This window comes from Vespa velutina, chromosome 18 (assembly GCF_912470025.1).
Source record: "Vespa velutina chromosome 18, iVesVel2.1, whole genome shotgun sequence".
Classification (NCBI taxonomy): domain Eukaryota; kingdom Metazoa; phylum Arthropoda; class Insecta; order Hymenoptera; family Vespidae; genus Vespa; species Vespa velutina.
The window spans coordinates 3,265,843-3,275,220 of record NC_062205.1 but is presented as its reverse complement, the minus strand read 5'-3'; the positions used below and the strand labels follow the sequence as shown (position 1 = coordinate 3,275,220).

General features: G+C 39.8%; 1 long non-coding RNA gene across 1 annotated transcript in view; it reads right to left on the bottom strand.

Annotated features, from left to right (window-relative positions):
* LOC124955511 overlaps window positions 1-9,378 on the bottom strand; it is a 39,145-nt gene that overhangs the window by 26,242 nt on the left and 3,525 nt on the right. The window contains exons 2-5 of the long non-coding RNA XR_007102889.1: window positions 7,055-7,429; window positions 3,131-6,287; window positions 2,457-2,666; window positions 1,828-2,371 (exon numbers count right to left, since the gene is read on the bottom strand). This is a non-coding gene — a long non-coding RNA (uncharacterized LOC124955511). The remainder of the gene's footprint in view (window positions 1-1,827; window positions 2,372-2,456; window positions 2,667-3,130; window positions 6,288-7,054; window positions 7,430-9,378) is intronic.

The following is a 9,378-nucleotide window of genomic DNA, read 5'->3' as shown; positions in this document are numbered from 1 at the left end:
AATTACATAAATATTTTTATATACCTGCATAGGAACTCTATATACGTAAAATTGTTTAGAATTAAACGACGATGTACTTGTAAAATTTTTACTATCGATATGCTTTAACTCTTTCGTTGTTACCTACACGTAATTCTTCTCTTTTATTTCCGCATAAGACTCATTAAGCCTTCCGCCTCGGCGTCCCGCCGATTTACTTGTGTTTCTCGACGTCTAATAAGGATCATATATCGCGTAGGCGACCTCCTACGTGCCTCCTCTCTTTCTCTCTCTCTCTCCATCTCTCTCTTTCTCTCTCTTTCTCATCCGCAAATAGACGAGACGTTCGAATAATACGCGCGTCGCGTCAAAACGTGGTGCTTATTGTTACCAGCTCTACGTGACAGCAAACATACTAAACTACTATGTATAATAATAATTTTCCTATCATTACATATATATGTATATATACTTTGTATATACATATGTATATCTATATAAATAGAAAAATAGTTTATATTCCTATTATCCAATCATCCACAAAATTTCAATGAGATATTCATACATCAATTATTTCCTCTAACAAATTTGAAATACAACTATCATTCTTTATCCACCAATCGATAACGACTGACAGTACCAATTGAGTTCACGTTACAAAATCGTCTTGTGAACTATTTCGCTTTCTCTCTCTCTCTCTCTCTTTTAAATGGACCACCTACGCGAAAGCATGCTCGAGTGTATCGTTAAGGTTGGCAGCTTTTTCTCCGTTTTAGGCGAGGATCTAGATAATTCATGATTAATTAGATATTATAAGCATTATTGATGGGAAACAGCAGGATCGAGACGAAATTCTAAAAGAGATGGGGAAAGAGGAGGGAGAGGGGGAGAAGAGAGAGAGAGAGTGAGAGAGAGAGAAAAAAAGAATGAAAGAACGAACGAACGAATGGACGTACGAAGGAAGAAAGAAACGAGCAAGTGAGCGAACGAACGAACGAAAGAACGAACGAACGAACGAACGAATGAACGAACGAACGAACAAACGGACGAACGGACGGACGGACGAGCGTCACGGAGATCGGATCAGAGAACGGTAGGTGGTCCATCGAGCCTCTCCAGCATCCACTTCTCTCCGTGGAGGAGAGGAGCTCTGGCATCTCCTTCGGCTCCCGAGATCTCTCTTTCTTTCCTTCGTGGTTCTGTGTCCGTACCGACTAGCTTCGTCGACTGACTTCCCTTCCTCTCTTCTCCTCCTCCTCCTCTTCTTCTTCTTCTTCTTCTTCTTCTTCTTCTTCTTCTTCTTCTTCTTCTCCTTCTTCTCTTCCTTGCTTCACAACCTCCTTGCTCTCCCATCCTCTGACATCTCTCGAGACGCGCAAGAGCTACACGCGGAATCTCTTCTCTACCTTCCTTCCCCCCTTTCTCTCTCTCTCTCTCTCTCTCTCTCTCACCCTCTCTCTTTCTCTCTTTCCTTCGTATCCCAACCAGAAGACTTTCGAAGTAATCGACGTATGTACATGAGAATAAGAAAAAGAAAAAGAAAAAGAAGAAGAAACCGTATCACGATCTTATTGTCATATCACGATAGAAATCTTGTCAATACAATTACGAACAGAATTGATCTAAATATTCTTACATTAGATACATTCATATGATTTATTCTATTTAAAGGATAAACTTATTTAATAAGAAATGCGAAAATCGTTTTAACCTGATGACTTTGAAATAAACGCCTATATATACGTACGTGATGGGAAGTAAAAAGAAATGAAGGACAAAAAAGACAGGAAAGGAAAAGAAAAATACGGGGCACAGAAAGGTTAAGAACCACTGCGGTATACTACATACACCATCTGCAGAAACGATCCAGAGGCAGCGAGAAGGAGACGACGATCGTTCGCGAGCGACGATCGCATCTCGAAGCAAGATCTCTTTCTTTTCCTCTCTTCTTTACCAAGCTCCTTGGTCCTTCTCCATCACCTTCTCCATCGACCACTACCACCAACTCTACTCGCAGTCTCTTACTATCGAAGATCGTACAACGCGTTTCCCTCGCGACTTCTTTCAACGTCGATACGTATGTATGTTTGCGTGGACCTTTTCTCAGTTTGCACAGCTTCTTCTCCCACCCCTCCTCCTCGTTCCTTCTCCGCCGATCGAGTTTGACCCTGCGGGTCGTTACCTCCTCGATCAGGCAGCACGGTGGGCCCTTGACGAGACGAGGCCGCCCCTGACTGTCCTGACGCACAATATACGTCATCCTCCAATGTCTTTCTTATCCTTACAGACATTTATCAAAATTAATCCAATAAACTTTTACAATTACCGATACTTCCCATTTTTAATCTTTCCCATTTTAACGAGTTCAATTTTGTTTTATCAAGTTTGTTAACTGAAAATTATGACAAAATTATTAGAGAGATATGATGGTACGAATGATTTAATGGATCGTACGATCGTTCTAAAATTGTTCTTACGTTGTTCTCGCTTTGTTGTTGTTGTTGTTGTTTTCTTTTTTTTTCTCTAAATATATCCTTGATTGAGAAGAACGAGCTCTCGTTGTATAAGGAACACCTTTACTCTTGTCGTTGTTATTGTTGTTGTTATTCTCAATAAGAAGAGATTTCAATAGCGAATAGAAACGGCAGTAAGTCCGGATGTGGTTGTGGCCATTGATCGACAGCTCCCTAGAAAATGAGTTATATATCAAATAAAAGAAACGATGGAAGATCGATCAAATTATATTATTTTCAGAATGCTTATTTTCTTGTTGATGGTTCTTAACAAATAATACACCGTGTTATGCAGTGAGAAACGATATTGGCATTTGATGAGAATATAACTTTGTCGTTTTATTTCATTTGACTTTTATTAAACTTGAAAAGAATAATCTATCCATTAATATGTGTTTCTCACTGTTACCCGTGCGAAAGATATATATATATATATATATATATATATATATATATATATATATATATATATGTATGTATGTATGTATGTATCGGAATCTTCGGCTCGTGACAACGAGATGTCGATCGAACAGGTCCTTTTCTCCAGTCGCGATTCAAAACGAAAAAAAAAAAAAAACTAGTCGTAGCCAGTGCGTTAATCTCATGAATAAATGTATCAGTATGAAATCCACGATGACCTCGTATAACGATCCGAACGTCGCATTGAGATTTGATTGGGGAAAGTCAAGCTTTTCCAGGTCTCGAAGAGATTGGTAATGTGGTATTATCTTTAGAAAACCAGTCGAAGAGAATTTTCCCGGCTCGAAGGAATCTGCAACGTCGTCATCTTCGTTCGCGATCATTGAAATAAGAAAAGGAGGATCGAGGATCGATAATATCCCGGCGGCCATATCCTCGACCCGCTTAATAGAGACTCGCGAACAAGCTCGATAACAATCGTCCCTAAGAACCGTTGCGTCAGCGAACCATTAACACATCTCCGTCTCTATCTCTCTCTTTCATAAGCTTAGAAACTATCTCTACCTTTATATCTATCTTTGTCACTTCGGTCTTTCTCTAGTTTTATTCTATTCTACTCGCGAAGAGATTCTCGAATGGAGCGTTCGTTAACGATCCAAACCGAACGACTCGATTCGAAACGGATGAAATCGTCGTAACACGAACTGGTCGCGCACGCACGCCGTGTAAATTATCTTACAAAGCGTCAGTAACAACGACAAAAGCACCGGCCTGTAATTTCGGTAGCAAGGGGGCCCCATCGTAGAGTCGGAAGCACTCCCAGCTTACACGATTATTTATTCTATTCGTTCTCTTCTTCTTCTTCTTCTTCTTCTTCTTCCTCTTCTTTATCCTCTTCTTCTTTTTCTTCACCCTCACAAAAGGATCCTCCGCTCGATTAGTATGTCAGTTTTTCTTTTTTTTTTTTTTTTCCTTTTCTTCTATATCCTCGCGGTATATGATCATTTTTTTGCCGATTACCTTTGATAACAATGAATACTGGAATTTCAATAAATCATAATGGCCGATACTGGGGAAAAATAACGCACATAGCAATAAATGATAATACGATTAACGATACAACTAAAAGCTTCATCTCTCATTCGAACGTTTACAGGATTGTTAATGAATTGATCATGAATTTTTTTCGTTTTTCTAACCTTCAAACAAAAATGCATTTTCGATAAGTAACTGACTGATTGTATCGTTTCGTTGATTAATGAAATTAATTTAAACTAAATTAAAACAGATTCACGTTAACTATGTCAGGATCGTACAAATGCTATGTAATAATAGAAAGTTAAATTTTTGTTCGACAATTTCGAAGATTATCTTCGAGTATGACTTATCCTACAATCATCCTTCCAGGCTCTTTCAATACTATTCTCTTATTTCAATACGTCCATTGAATAAATATCTAAAAGGTTACCTTGATACGCGAGAAAGGTGTATGTAAATAAATAAAGACGTACGTATATACGCGCACACATATATACGTGATACGTTCGTAGGTAGAAATAACGAAAGCGTTCAACTTTTGACAAGACATACAACTCGTTATATCCGACGTTGTGCAAACTCTCGGTCTTAATTAATGACCGTAAGTTTGAAAAGATTTTTAATCTTAAGGGAACCAAGGAGGCGGAGACTGTAAGGCCGTCGGACCTTTTTCAAAAGCTAGTTAAACCCGTGTCGGATAAGTCGTTGGTGTCGCGACGTTTGTGGCGTAAGGCTTTGGTGATGATCGTGGTGGTGGTGGTAGTAGTAGTCGAGAGACTCGTTAAGATTTTCGTGACTATGATACATTTCCAGATTCCACGTTATCTTGCGTCGAGCGATGTCCTCGCTGCCATCAAGAGCCTTGATTTACATCGTTATTATTATTAATTACAGCGCAGCCTCGTAAAGGATGAGCACTTAAAATTTTTCATCGTCGATGAATACGAACGTGTGCTTGTGAATACAACGTTTTATACGATACATACATACTTGGATATGTTTCTATGTGAATGCGCGCACGCGCGCGCACACACACACACACACACACACACACAGAGACATTCTAAAGTACACGATCAACTGGTGTAAGAGTACGTACATACGACCGCGGTGCGGTCGCTAAGGACAGTGGCGTAGCCGTGGATCTCTACTGGGAAGCCGTGACATCTGACTCCAAAAGATACAAAAGGGATGGGCGTCTGGGTAGCGAGAATGAAAAAGAGTAAAATAAAACGGCCGTAACGATCTGTTAGTCTACACGAATAAAGCGTATAAGGCTCTGAGAGATCGAGGGGCCGCTTACACAAAAGCGAAATACAAAATAACTGTTAAACGTTGATAAATTTTCGAAATGGTTCCCTTGCGATGATGGTAACGCGATGCTGGAAGCTCGATTATCCAAAGAAAACCTTGCTTATACTTGAAGAAACTTCAACAATGTATTACGCTAGATAAGTAGTAACATAAATCGTATTATCAAACGAGTCAAGGATCGAAAATTATTACATCCTCCTTTTCATTCCTTTGTAATAATTTTTAAGTTCTACTTGCATATTACTCGCAACAATACGATATATTCATGTACAACGATCTTTTTTTATTACATTCCCCGAGATAATCAACATTATAATATAAAATTTCATTTACACGAACGATCTTTTCCCATCCGATCGTTATAAAAAGATTAACAAGTTTTCTATGGGAAAGGAGACAAATCTCCAAGAGAATTCGCGATTACCGCAGGGTCAACCACGAGCTTATCCCAAAAGAAAATAATCGATAATACTGTCGTTATAACAGAAGGCAGTATCATTTATAATGTATTTAAGAATCCAGATGTCGGTTGCTTCTTGAATCCTGTTAGCCAAGGATCTCTTCTGTGGATGCTGCGTAGCGATTACCCCTTCCATCTCTTTTTCCTTTTCTTTTTCTTTCTCTCTCTCTCTCTCTCTCTCTCTCTCTCTCTCTCTCTCTCTCTTTCTCTTCTTCCCTTCTTCTCGCTATCCATCAACCGATCGTACCTCAGTATCTCGACTACGCTACTGACGAAGAAACTCTCTCTCTTTCTCTCTCTCTCTCTCTCTCACTCTCTCTTTCTCTTCCTCTCTTACACCGTCTCTCCTCGTTTTCCACGTGGATAGGCATGAGCATGAATCATCTCGTAGGTGCCTGCGCGTTCACACTCGTCGAAGGACGTAAAGGTGGCCAGGAGGTCGATGATGTTGCCGCTCGAAGTATCGTCAAGCTGGAGACAAGTTCTCTTCGAGTTCTCTCATTAAACGAGCGTGCATTTCTTTTGTCGTCGTGATCGTGGATATAAAGTTGCCACTTCGAAATCTAAGAGGAAAGGAGAAGAAAAGAAGAAAAGAAAAAAAGAAAAAAATGAAAATAAGCAGAAAACGTAAAAGAGAAAACGAAGGAGAAAGAAAAGGAAATAGAAAAGAGAGAGGGGGGGGGGGAATCGATCAGTACCATTACCATCGAGCCTACCACACGATATCGAAAAAGATCGAGAAAATGCTAGGCTAGGCGGACAGGGGAGAGGGAAAAAAGAATTTGTCACGGAATTCAAATCGTAATAATAAATTCTTTTTTCTATTCTTTGCCCATTGATATTTCTATCTTTCTCTTTTCATATCGTATTCTGAAAGACGAACGTATCGATCGTTATTCGCCGGGATTGGTGCTCGGTATCGTTATTGGCAGACCGCTGATTGTGAGAGGAGACTGCGAGAAGAGAAAATAGAAGCGAGTGAGAACAAAGAGCGTGGAGAGGAAGAAAAGATGAGGGTAAAGAGAAAGAGAGAGAGAGAGAGAGAGAGAGAGAAAAAGAGAGAGAGGAAACGGAGGAGGGTCACGCCTGTCGGCACGAGCTCCTTCGAAGCGCGGATACTTCACGCAGGACTCGTAATTACCCATCGATCGATACGCTCTACTCACGATCTCCTTCGAAACTTCTTCGTCTTCTTCATCTCGAAGAAGTTTTTTCTCCAATTTTCTATCCCTTCTCTTTTCTCCCTTTCATTCTCTCTCTCTCTCTCTCTCTCTCTCTCTCTCTCTTTCTCTCTTTCTCTTCCTTTCTCAAGATCAAGCATCTCTCTTACCTTCGTCGATGCCAACGTGACTTCACGGACGTGTCCATGCTCGCGAGTTTATATACCTTGTGTGTCTCGACGAAGCTTCGCGTTCGTTTGTGGTAATTACAGCGAGTGCGTTGAACCTGCAGACAAGAGGTTCGATGTGTGGTCCAACGGAGATCCTGCGCCGGCAGGTTCCTCTCTTATAATTCGTGGCGGACCCTGATCGGTGAGATAAGCTCGCTGTCTCAAAACGAATTTTTGACTATCGAGCCTTTCGTTCTTTTTAACCAATGCGTTCTTCCCCTCCTAATCGCATCATGGTAGAGTTTAAAAACGTCAAAGGATCATCAAATATTTCTTTATCCTTTTGTTCGTCCAAATATTTCTTCCATAATCTTTCTTAAAATTAAAACAAAAATATTCGTATATTTAATAACATTATTGACGATATCTACGATAAGAATAAGGAAGAGAAAAAAATGTTTTAATCCGATTTAATCCATCGATACATATATATGTATATATGTATCGATGGATTAAACGATACGATCGATCTTTGAAAATCTTGAAACGTAAAAGAGAACCACTGCTACGACAATATTACACACACTCTGGACTAACGTCCATGGATCGTTAATGAGGCGACGATTAGATCGAGACGATATCAAAGGATCCAAAAGGATTCGCGAGGCATCGCGGTGACGAATCGTGAGACACGAACCGACCAAGCTCTCTTGGATTTCTTTCTCATTCGATATAGGAGATATCGTCGTTCAGCTGAGATTTTCTGACGTGACTCAAATCCTTAAGGCATTAAACTTTCCAAGAAAATAAATATGAGTAAAAGAAAGATGAAGAGGGAGCGTGCCAATGAAAAAATAATTCTCCGCAATAATGTTGTTAATTTTTCGCCTATATGCACATCTCAGAAAAAAAAATATATATATATGGATGCGTTTCTACACACGTACATATGAGGAACGTATAAATATATACATACATACATACGTATATACATAGATAGATAGATGCTACCGTAGACTGAAAGGAATCCATGAAAGACGTGGCAGTGCTTTTCGTCGACGCCACGTCGATTCGATTTCGAGGGCAAGTCGATGCTTGAGAGAGTCGAAGATCGCTCCTCGAACTAACGGAACTTCCTGCCGGTCGGTACTTGGTAAGCGTTCTCTCTCTCTTTTTCTCTCTCTCTCTCTCTCTCTCTCTCTCTCTCTCTCTCAACGATCTCTCGTCAAGTAATTGGCGTCGTAAAGAACGGCGTGCGAAAAGCCTCGCAAAGCGCGCACTTATTTACAAAACACCGATCACCGACACGGAAAGTTGCTCATAAAATCGGCGTAACAAAGATCGTACACACTCTACTATGTAAGAGTAAGAGAGAGAGAGAGAGAGAGAAATGGATAGATGGATGGACGAATATATCTATAGATAGATAGATAAAGAGAGACGGAAAATATGAGGGGCTGATGGAATCAATTTAATAATTGTAAAAATTATTGAAAAATTTTATCACGCTGGATTAATTATTATTAATTATAATTTCTCCTTTTATTTCTTCAGAGACTAATGACGAACGAAACGCGACGATTATTAACGGCAATTACTTGAATCCGGAGCCATCTAATGATTTGCCAAGTTATTTCGCAAATTTTATTCGACAATAAACCTTTTATCTTACCGATCGTCTTGTTCCTTGGATTCCCCGGGTACAACGTATGTATGAAGATATAAAACCGTGAGAAACCTCTACGAAATTTAATAAAACGTAACTTTTAACGAACTCTTTTTAACGAACGAAACGGACAAGTTCGTTTCGCTCTGACGGTTAAATAAAGACGTTTTCATATGATACAGAATAAACGAGAGTGAAGATCACGAAAGGCGGGAAGAACATTTCAAATCTTTAAGAGGCTTTAGTGAACCTTCTTATAAGCATATCTTCGTATGTACATACATACGTACGTACATAGATATATACGTGTACGTACATGCATACATACATACGTATATATATTACGTACTATAATGTCGCGCAAGGATAATTAAAAGCACGAGTTATTCCCTCGTCGCAAATTTTGTCCTACTTGCATCTTGCCAGAATATACCTGCAAATTAAGGAGAGATAAAGAAAGATAGAAACAAAGAAAAAGGGAGAAAACGCTTCTGTAGCAGCGGATATCTCGCAATGTCTCTCGTCGCGCGTTCCAACTCCTATCTCTGTCTTCTCCGATCTCCGTTCCTACTTATTTCCTTCGTTTCTCACCGCCAAAACTCTTTATCTCTCTTTCCTTGGCATCGCTTGGCAACCCACGATACACGAACAGCTCGAT